Consider the following 11,372-nt stretch of genomic DNA (forward strand, 5'->3'; position numbering starts at 1 on the left):
GCCCTCGCCGCGGCCGGGCCCAGCGCGCCGCGGGGTCTCGGCCCCGTGCCGGGAGGCCGCGCCCAGTGCCGCCGCCGCCGGCCCCCCAGCCGGGAGCTGCCTCGGCCCGGCGGGGCAGCCGGATGCCTTTTCCCAGCAGTTTCCTCCGGAGCTACGCTGAGTTGGCTGTGCTGCAGCTCCTGAGGGTGAACGCTGTGATCGGTGGTGGGTGCAGGGAGAAAAGCCTCCCCAGGCACTCGGCTGTCCTTAGGGCTCTCACAGTCCTTTCACCCGGGACTGGGGTGGGACCCAGGCCCGGACCCTTCCAGGCCCTGCCGGCCGTGAAACAAATCATCTGGTCATCAAACAGGTAATGTATCCACAGCAAGGCAGCCCATTTGGATTAGTATAAACGACGTAAACCCATCCCGTCCCGCTGAAAATGGACAAAGCTTAATGTGTTTACAAGCAGCACGACGACAGAAGTTAACTGGGAACTTCAAGAAGGGAATGTCAAAACAGTGCAAGGTGACAGGTACCCCTGCTCAGGTTGCCCTAAATAGCTTCAGTAAACCAGCTCCACCTCACGTTTGCTGAACATTTCCTTGTTTCCCCATTTGCAGATGCTTACATACTGCCCCTGAGAAACAGTACCAGTGCTTTAGGCCTTTATATTTCAACAATATAAAGTATGGCTATAGTAGTACATCAGGGGTTGAGGAGATTCTTACCCTTGCTGAGCTACAGACTTATGCCTTTTCTTTATCAATTCCTTTGCTGGAATTATTATAATTGTAATTTGTATTTGCCTATCACTCTGGCTCTTAATGTATGCCTAATGGATGATTGGCCTGAGGATCAATAATATTATGTCGGGTGTACCTGGAATGAAAGAACTGGATGTCATAGCAAATACTTCTACTGTGCTAAAGATGCAGAAATAATAAGTGGGTCAGTACAAACAAAGTTTTCCTGTAGGTGAGAAGGCCCCACATTCAGCACAGCCGTGACCTGCCTGTTCTGCAGTTACAGCCTGTCTCGTGTGTCTCTGCAATTTCAAATACCATAATAAATCACACAACATTTTTTCACAACTAAATTCTTCCTAATCTAAACAGACAATTCTTAAACCTTTAATGGATCCATGATTGTAAAATCATTTCATCTGGGTTTCTGAGCAGTAATCCTCAAATTATGAGTCTGTTAAAGCAATAATGGAATGTTTCATAAAAGATTTTTCCTCGGTGAGTCTATTTGTGTAATTTAAAAAACATATCTAGTCACTTCTACATTCTGCATTAACCCTTTTTATGATAATTATGAGTAAATTGCATCTCTCATTTCTATTAAATAACACCCTTGCATCTCACCAAAACAGTAGACTGTATAGGATGGAAAGCAAAATGATGGATGTAGACTCTTTTTTTAACAGATTGTGTCCATGCCACTAACTTGTTAAGATAAAATCCACGCAGTTTAGAGTTATATGTTGATGTTCACATAAGACTAAATTAAAATTTTGAGACCTGATTTTCAGTCATACACTTTTGTGTTCGCATAAATATATGTATATATTAGAAAACTATATATGAAAATACATATGTGTATGCTCCAGCATCTACTGGCCTAGGGGAATTAATTATCACATCACAACGTCCACCTTGAAAACATAACCAGCAGAACCCATCCTAGGTGCTCTGCTTCAGGGTGATTTGCAGGTTATTTTAAAATCACTTTAAAAGACTTGTGCCTGACGAAAGCATTGTTCAAGCCAAGTGTCAAGCCTTCATATCCCATTTCAAAACATACAATATCGAGATGGCTCTAGGTGTAGACCTTATATATGCTGGAGCTATAGGTATGTTCATTCATTTTAATGCTTTTGACAGAACTGGATCACGAAAAAGTCATGTAACGCCACCAAAATAAAGTTTTGATAAAGTTTTACTGAGTGTAATCAAAAGATATTACATTTTTTTAAAATATGCAGTAGAAGAATGAAGACGTAGAATGATACAGCAATATTGACAAAGATTACAGATTCCATCAATATTAATATTAAAAACATTAAAATAACTCGGAACCTTAACCTGTCCATGTGTAATACCTGTCTTGTTCTGATTACCTGTCATTTTATTACTTCATTCACATCAGTTCCCCCGTATCTATTTTTTGTAACTTGTAAAAGCTTATGCTTCTTTTATGAGTATATCTATCTATGGATTGATTTGGTTGAGATTTTTTTAAACTAAGACTATAATTTTACCAGTTCCACAAGCAATTTATCTGCATTTATCTCCTTTTCAGTATATATCAGTTTCAATGCATGTACAGATTTGTGCAAATCAGCAAGACTGCGATCCCATATAATCACCATTGTTCTCTTTTGACAGCCAGCATTAAAGAAAAGTTAGGTAGAAAACATTAGATGTGGTTACACATTACTTGTCTCAGCCTCACACTGTTCATCTCTAATTTTATTGCATCACTGCACAGCACTATCTAGCTGCATTCAATAAGGTTTACATTTAGTGACAACTACACTCTCTCTGAAAGAGAAGAAAATTCTCAAGGGTACTTTGCTGCACCAACTTTAACACTATTTCTGCCTTGATCCATTACAGATCATTACTAAACTTCACAGTGATCTATTTTCCTTCCTCTTTAGGAATTTGTTATTCATGAATTCTGTGTAGAGCTGGAAAAACCCTGTTGTAATTCACATTCATTTTATGAAATGCGATGGGAACAAATATGAGCAATTTGGTATCAGGAAGGTAAATCCAAATTGTTTGATGGAGAAAAACTATAACATCACCAGGGTATAGGCATTTTTCTGAAGAGAGTGCAAAGCTGTGATATTCCTCTATGACACTCTGAACATTCTATGAAATCCTGAGTTTATATCAAGCAGACCAGATTATTAGCAGCAATTACATTAGGGTAATTGCTTAAAAAAGAAAATAAAATTATTCTCTCTTGAAAGGGTTCAGTTGTCTTTGTAACTACTATCAAGGCAGCATTAATTGCATATTAGTTTTTTTTAATACTTGTAACTTAGTTCTCTTAATAAAACTGAAGGTCCACAACCTACTCCATTAAGTAAATTATGTCTCATTTTTGTTCATGTTATTGAGACCAGATTTTTGAAACAGGCAGCATAATTACAGAAGAGGTTTAGAACTGTCTGCATTTCAAATACTCACAGAAATAATTGGAGGAAGTTTATCAGGGTTCCTTAACAAATATTTTAAGCTGCACTTTATCAATAAGCTCCTCTGGACAACAAGTCATTCCAGACATCTGAAAGAAAAAGCCAGGCCACCGCCAGCACTGTTTTATTTCTCTCTTTTTGGCTTTAAATATTTTCAGTGTGATTCAGTTTTTAAAGTATAATCTCAAGTTGCTGCTTTATGTCAGCAATTATGTCAACTGTTTCAGGAGGCTGCCATCCATCACAGGCCAGCACACACTGATCCCCTGCAGCCTCTCCTCAACTCTGCCCTCAAATCTTGTGAGCACCTTCCCAGTCCCACTGCACAGCACAGGGATTCTGCAGTTTACACAAGGACTGTGAGTTCCTACACATTTATTTCACTTGTGACACCACAGTGAAAGGCTATTTCAACATCACACCACATCTCTTGCCTCCCTGGTGACTTTCTTTTAATAACTGTATCTGGATTGATTTAAACTGTGGTGATGCTGGGTTTTATTAGCTACACAGTGGAAAAGCACTGCAAGACAATAGTGAGACCCCCATATCTACTAAGGTGCTAAACTGATTTCTCTCTTCTGCCTGTTCCTTCATATCTATTGATAAGACAAGCTTGGATGATTTAATTTAGTTTATGAGAAATCCTTTTGTGCTTTGGTTATGTTAGGAGCTTACTCTCTGGTAGCTGGAGTCTTAAAGGATTTACTATTCTCCTTGATATACAAAATATTTGGTAAATGAGGGCTAAAGTAACTTAAGAAGTAAGTCTTTTCTGCTTGTAAATGATAGAAGAGCAGTATCAAGATAAGGCTGAATTGCATTTTAGGTGAATTAATGTGTTTTCAGATTCCCCTTCGCCTACAAAAATTCAGAGAAATAACAGGCTCGGCAGGGCTTGAGGTTGTCTTTATTCTTTTCTACAGAAGGAAATGGAACAAACTATCAATACATTCTTAGTCAACATATACTAGCTGGATGAGTTACTAGACTTATTTTAGAGTTTAAGTAGGAGATCAAACAGACTGGAATTAGAAGCATGAAAGCTCCTCTAACTCACAGAATGAACACAGTGAATGTGCATTAAAGCTATCTCCTAGGGAGAGCACAAATATCTTTGCTTGGAATGCATATTGTTATCAGAGCAGATGAAAATAGCCACCTGAAGTTGCTCAGCAATGTGCTCCCAGCCTTCAATTCTGTTAAAAAGAAAAAAAAAAAGAAATTAATTACAGTGTTACATGCAATCAGGCTTATCTAAAATGGAGCATGCACTGAAATGCAAAACACATAATTAGGACTGAACAGACACCTTCAAATTAGTTCAGTGACAAGTTTTTGTACTGTGGAGAAGGGTTGTAAACTACTGCAGTGCAGATGCAGAGGCTGCAGAGCAGCTCCCCTGTCACATCACCCTGTGCTGTTCCCCCCACCAGCCCAGAAAATACTCTCTGGTGTAGTGTTACTCATTAGCTGGGAACACAAATAATTTTTAGAGCTGTCTTCCATCCATTCTTACAACTGGGAAACCTGTGCAAAGACTTACAAGTTAGGCAGAGCATGCTGTTCAGCAAGCTGATGTCTGAGGAATGGTGCAGCAAGTAACTCATAGCTGGTGCTCTGCCGTTTCACCAAGAAGCACTGGATTAAAAATCACAGCAATACTGACAGTACAGTTCTGAACCAGACTGTATGCACTGCAGCAATCCCACTGTAGACTGAATAATAGTTACAGTCTATACCATACAGTGTGCATTACTAGACTGCCATTTTACTTGCACCCAATTACCAGTTGAGCAGGAAAAGCACAGTAGAGAGTAAGGATAACCAGGCTTCTCCTGTTTCATTTTTATCCTTTTTTTTTTCCCTACTACTTGTGTTAGCAATAACTAAAATTTAGTGGTGCTGGCTAGTCTTTATTAAAATTTTGCTCAGATAAGTTCCTTAAAGGTTTTATTTGGTCCTAGAAAATGCAATTTGTGTTTCACCTGTCTCAGGGGTTGTCACTAAGACGGATGTATGGCTTTGTTTCCCTTATTTGTCTACAATAGTTATATTTTTAAAATTCCAATGGTGTGTTTTCAAGTATAAATTTCTCTTAACCCATTCTGCATGAAGTGTTGCACTTATTTACTGTAATAGGTTTAAAAGTCCTTATTCACCTACCCCACATAGATTTAAAAGTCCTAATGATTTTACAGTATGCAAGTATCCTTGGAATCAACTAGAATAATTATTACTGACAATTCTAAGTTTTCCTCTCCGTGTTCTCAATGCATATTCATAGCACAGTGGGTTTTGTGTTCATAAAAGAGCAAATTATGGCTTATTTCCCAAAGCTCTTCTTAACATGAGCAGACTGATAACACAGCAAGAATTTGGAACTGTGCCTTAGTGAAACTGTTCCACAGAAAGAGTGAAAAGGTATATAAATGAACACTAGCTCACCTAGAAAAGTCTACTCTTAGTATTGTACTAAAAAGGACATTGGTGCATCAGGACAATAATCTGTTTAGCTAATTTCACTAAAAGACAAAATAAGTTTTAAAGCACTAGGAAAGAAGAAATGCCAACCTGTGCTAAAGTGTGCATGTCAGATCTTTACACAGGCTGTGAGCCAACACTTACCAGGAAGAGGACACAGAACATGTCAAGTCCATCACTCCTAAGTCATGAGGTGGATTTCCATGACACAAAATGTTCTGCTCTCTTTGGTTTGTCACACTGGATAAACACCATATTTCTGGATCCTCAAAGATCCTCCCAACTATTGACAGTAAGAGCTAGAATGGTAAAAAACTGGTAGCGTGTCATCAAGGATGGTGGGCTTGCAACTAGGGATAGGAAATTATACCTGCCCTGAAGGTGTAATGTTTTCATCTCTGTTCCATGGTGCTGAGGCTGTTTTTATTATTGCACATTGTACAAAATGTCTAAAAAGTAAAATCTGTCTGAAGTGAACAAGTGAAATCTGATTAATATGAAACCCAGTAATGTTTTCACAAATCAGCATGCTGATTCAGACTACATTACAGAGAGGAGAAAAAAATGGATAAGCATAAACCATGGAACAAAACTACTGTCAGAGATTTGTAGAATAATCAAAGTTGCTTCAACATTCAATGGAGTTTAAAACCATGAAAAGTCAGATTTTCTTGTGCATAAAGAAAACTCTGTAATCCAATATACCCTTTAACTGTGACACAGTCTGTGCAGCAGAGCTGTGGATCCTAGTAGTATGTTCCAACCAAAGCATGAAAATAAAAGGAGAGCCTGTGATAAATGGGTAGAAGAACGAGAAGGGAAAATCATTTCAACAATTGAACAATGAGGGAACAAGACTGTAGATTCATACACACATAGGTTGTAAGTATGTCTAGAGAGAAGAAGAAAAAAAAGACAGTGAGTATGAGGATAATCAGTCATTTAGATGATCAAACCTGTTTTAAGAGAGCACTGGTACTTGTTACCACAAAGCTTTAACCATACATATTGTTAGGATACAACATCATATGTAAACCTGATGCCTGAGGCAGTGTCAAAAACCCAAAGACAAAATTGAGACAATTTCTGCTCTTGCACTTCCATGTTTTTGAAGCCTGAGTCATCTGAGATCCTCTTTCTTATGTATCAACCTCTCACACGGGACCAATGGTGCTCCCCTGAGCTGATCTTCATTAATTTACCTTTGAGGGCAGCATGGCTGCATGCAGTACTCCTCCCAGAATATCCATGTGGCTGTCAATACATTCCAGTTATTTCCTCAGTTGAAGATAAAGGTGCCTGATAGGGAAGCCAACTTAATTAATGAAAAATATTATTTTAATAAAAATTAGGAAATAAAGAAAACTGCAGTAAAACCACTTAGGATCCACCAGTGCCTGTAGTGGCAAATAAACAGGAATGTTGCAAAAGGGTACCTACTTAAAATCAGAATTATGTGAAGTTAACTAAAACTTTTCTAAATAAATAATTTCTGTACAGAGTTCTCACTCTGGGAAATCTCAGAACCAATCATATTTCAGAGGGCATAGGGGAAAATCCTGCAGCAGGCAACAATAATAAAATCAATTTATACATACGTTGCTTCATATGTTGCTCTATCTTTATATATTACACATTTATGAATTCTTTTAATCACAAAGCAGTCAAGTTGACAGAACCACTGGGGTCACAAATACTATATTAAAAGTAGCTAACTTTTAGAAAAGTTCTTTGATCTTGTACAGATTTGAGAGGATGCCAGGGTAACCCAGTATACCTAGGACAGAAAATCCCATGATCCCCAGACTGGCGCACACATCTACAGTGTTCAAATCCGTGTTCAAATACCCTTCATTAGAGCATTTTTCCCATGGCAGTATAGTGTTTGTTTTGTCCATATCAGGGGAGGTGCTGTAAAGATTAAACCAGTTTTAAAACCTATTTGAATAAAATACCCGAGTATTCATTTATACTTAAATTTGTATTCACATTGTCAGACTCTCTTACAGACTTTTGAGATGTTTATAGATTTTTCAGTTATTATCTCACACAACCAGTTGTTTTGGGAGTTAACTGTAATTAGCTTTTATGAATCTATCATTATTCACAGACCCTCTTGGAACAAATGGACAAAAATATGTGTATGGTATTGTGTTGTTGACTACCAAAAATATGGCAGCTCACATATAATTGTCGTGTAACTTAGGAAAACCTAGTCCTTTTAAGATACTCCTTCAGTATAGTAATTTGCCGGCTTTCATAAACAACAGTAATTACAACAATTTTTTTAATCTTACTTATTCCATGCTCTTCTTCTCTAGCTATGAAAAAATAGTAGTAGTTATGTCCATACAAATGGCATTGTACTTGCTTGAACAAAAATAGTGATTCAAAGAGATATTTAATACCATTATTTCATTAGCCAATATGGCACTGATCCGTTTCCACGGTCACAGGTGCAGCAGTCACAAATTCAATTCTTCTTGCCTCCCCTATTGTAAAGGGAGTATTGTGATGAGTTAATTTGTTCTCAATCCTACATTTGCTGAACTTCATGGCAAAGCAGTGTCCATTGATTACAGTGACACAGAAGGCAAAATCACAAAGGCTTCCTACTTCTCGAAGGCAAGCCACACTAGCAAATATTTAACTATCAAGCAATTTTAAATATTTTATCCTGTGTCTATACATCTACTGAAAGTGCATTAATCCCAGTTGGAAACAATTATAAATATTCACTGGAGTGCCCACATTTAGCTTGGCACCAATCTCACTGTTTTTGCTGGTCACTTACTTGATGCATCCCAGCACAGAAGGACTCAGATTTCTGCAAAGCTCTATCCTTAATCAAGGGCACAAAAAATTAACACAAAACCCATCAGTGATATGTAAATCTTGATGTGCAAGCATTTGCCATCTTACTATTCCCACAATGTAACTTTGTTTCAGAAATATTTGTATTTACTGCATAACGCATGCTCTTCTTCCTTATGGCAATTTTCACCCCCGTGGTCATTGCTAGTATTCGTCCTGAAGTTCTTCACAGGGAAGAGCAGATGCAGAGCAAATATGTGGATCAATTTCAGATTGTACGGTGCCAACCAAGAGCTCTGCAGCTGCAGATCACTGTCAGGCAGGCCTAAAACCAATAGTGCCAAGGCAGCCCCAAATCTACTTTTATGCTCTCCTAAGGGCCCCACATTTTGAGCTGCTGAAATACAGAAACCAGCAGCTGCTGCATAATCAGTTTATGTGAAAACATTTGGAAACCATTAAGTCAGAGATTTGACAAGACAGTATCAAAAGAAGAGACTAAATCTTTCTACTTATAGTCATGTAACGATTTGGACCACAATATCTAAACAACAGTGTTATGAGTCTTACTAGCACCCTTTTTGAAAGATGTGCTATCTCATAATAGCCTTGGGCTCTAAGAATTCCAAATTTGTGTTTGCAACAACTAATTCATTAATTCTCCCGTAATCTTCTGGGTTTTATTTCCACAGATCACAGTGAGAGAGAATGCCAGAAGAAATCACAATTGACCTCATGGGAAACAATATTAAGGAACACATGATGTTCACCGTGTTCTTAGAAGGGCAGCAGGGCAGCCAAGGCAAGTTACTTATTTTGACCAGCTGTCCCAAGTTTACTACACCACCGACGCTTTGGTTTTCAAAGGTGGTAGTCAAAGAATTGCAGACCAGAGACCTGCATATCTTTTCAGCTGCTTAGAGCTGAGAAGTAACAGTCTTGAGGGGTTTTTTTTCATTCAATATGCAAACTTTAGAACTCAGCCAGTATAGATAATATGGAATAAGGATTGGGTTTGGTTTGCTTTAAAGGTAGGGAAATAAGAGGATATTGGTACCCTGATCAACTAAGATAGTGCATCAATACATATTTATTACATAAAGATAACTCAAATTATCTTGAGAAGCACATAATAAAAGAGCATAACTTATAAGAAGGAAAAAGAAAAGAGTGATTCTATTCTGTCTGAAAATGCCTAAAAATGCAAATTAAAATGTTAATTTAAAAAAATTTTAAGTCTAGTACTGAAAAAAATAGCCACTCAGGGCTGGCCAAACAGACCTGAGTTAGCATATTATTTGACAATTTTTGTTACTGACAGTAAGTATTTATTTTGATAGAGAAGCACTATATATAGTATAATTATCCAGAAATAAACATGCAGAGTTAATTGAATAGTTTATATCAGTAATTTTTTCAAGTATTAAGCCATACTCATAGTAATCAGGGATACTATAATAAATTATTTCTGAGCTATGACCTTCTAGCATGTTCATTCAGCAAGATATGTCAAATGAAATAACATGTATAAATGGTTATATTATTTGCTCTTACGATAGCTATAACTATTATGATATTTTTAACTATTTTATAATCCGGAGTCCAAGGCAGGTCCATGGGCAGTTGCGCTGAATCTTCTCTGTAGCAATTTCAATGGCTCCTTCAATGGCTTGAATAGTCTTTTTGAGAACAACCTCTAAATAATCGTCAGTCTTGGTGCATATTAAAATATCATCCATACGCTGAAAAATTGTGGCAGTAGGGAATTTTTCTCGGATGGGCGAGAGAATGCAGGCAACAAACATCTGGCAAATAGATGGAAAATTTTCTACCCCTTGGGGAAGAACTTGCCACTGGTACCTTTTTAGAGGGGCTTGTCTATTAATTGATGGGATGGAAAATGCAAATCTTGGGTCATCTCTGGGATGGAAAGGGATGTTAAAAAAAGCAGTCCTTCATATCAATGACTGCCAGTTCCCAATCTCTTGGGAACATTGACAGTGAGGCTAGGCTGGCAGAGAGCCTACGTCCTCAATGGCCTCATTGTTCTTCCTGAGAAGAAGGAAGAACAAGGGCTCCTTGCAGGAGCCTACACCTGTCTTTGCCTGGTTTACAAATGACAAAGACAGAGGTGTTCCAAGGGCTAGTGCATGGTATTACGTGGCTCTTGGACAAGGGACTTGAGCGCCTTTAGCTTTACTTCTGAAAGGAGCCCTGATCCAACCACATGGGCTCATCAGTTTTCCATGGGAGGGGTGGTGTGGTATGCTCCAGAGTGGCCCTGGCTAGAAATCCCGCAGTGGTGAGGGGATTTCTAGCCTGGCTCCACATTGGGACAATAGGTCACTGCCCCATAAAGTGATGGGTGCCCTGACCACGAATGGTCTTACCGTGGCAACCTGACCCTCAGGACCCTCAATAAGGATTGTCCATTTGCTCCGCATAGAGGTGGCAGCTCCTCCAATCCCAGAGATGATTCCATTGGCTGGCACCAGTTCCCAGCCCTGTGGCCACTTGGAGCAAGCAATGACAGTCACATCTGCTCCGGTATCTGCCACACCTGGAAGATAAATTTTGTCGCCTTTGTTAAACAAGCCACATGCTATGAGAGCACTGTCTTGGCCCACAGTCTCTGCCCAAAAACCCATAGGGTTTTCTGGCAAAATGTCCAGGTGGGGATGAGAAAAGCTTGGGCAATGGGTGTGCCCTGAGGCACAGACCAAGGTGGGTCTACACATACAACAGTCACAGTAATCTCATCCCTTGGTCCCACAGTCTGGACTTCTAGAAGTACCTGTAAAGTGTCCAGTTGGTTAATGGGGTCCCCTATGTTTAAAATGTCCCTTGGTTCATCCGAAGGTCCAGATTTAGCAGCTGGAAT

The sequence above is a fragment of the Prinia subflava genome, chromosome 13, assembly GCF_021018805.1.
Source record: "Prinia subflava isolate CZ2003 ecotype Zambia chromosome 13, Cam_Psub_1.2, whole genome shotgun sequence".
In the NCBI taxonomy this organism is placed as follows: Eukaryota; Metazoa; Chordata; class Aves; order Passeriformes; family Cisticolidae; genus Prinia; species Prinia subflava.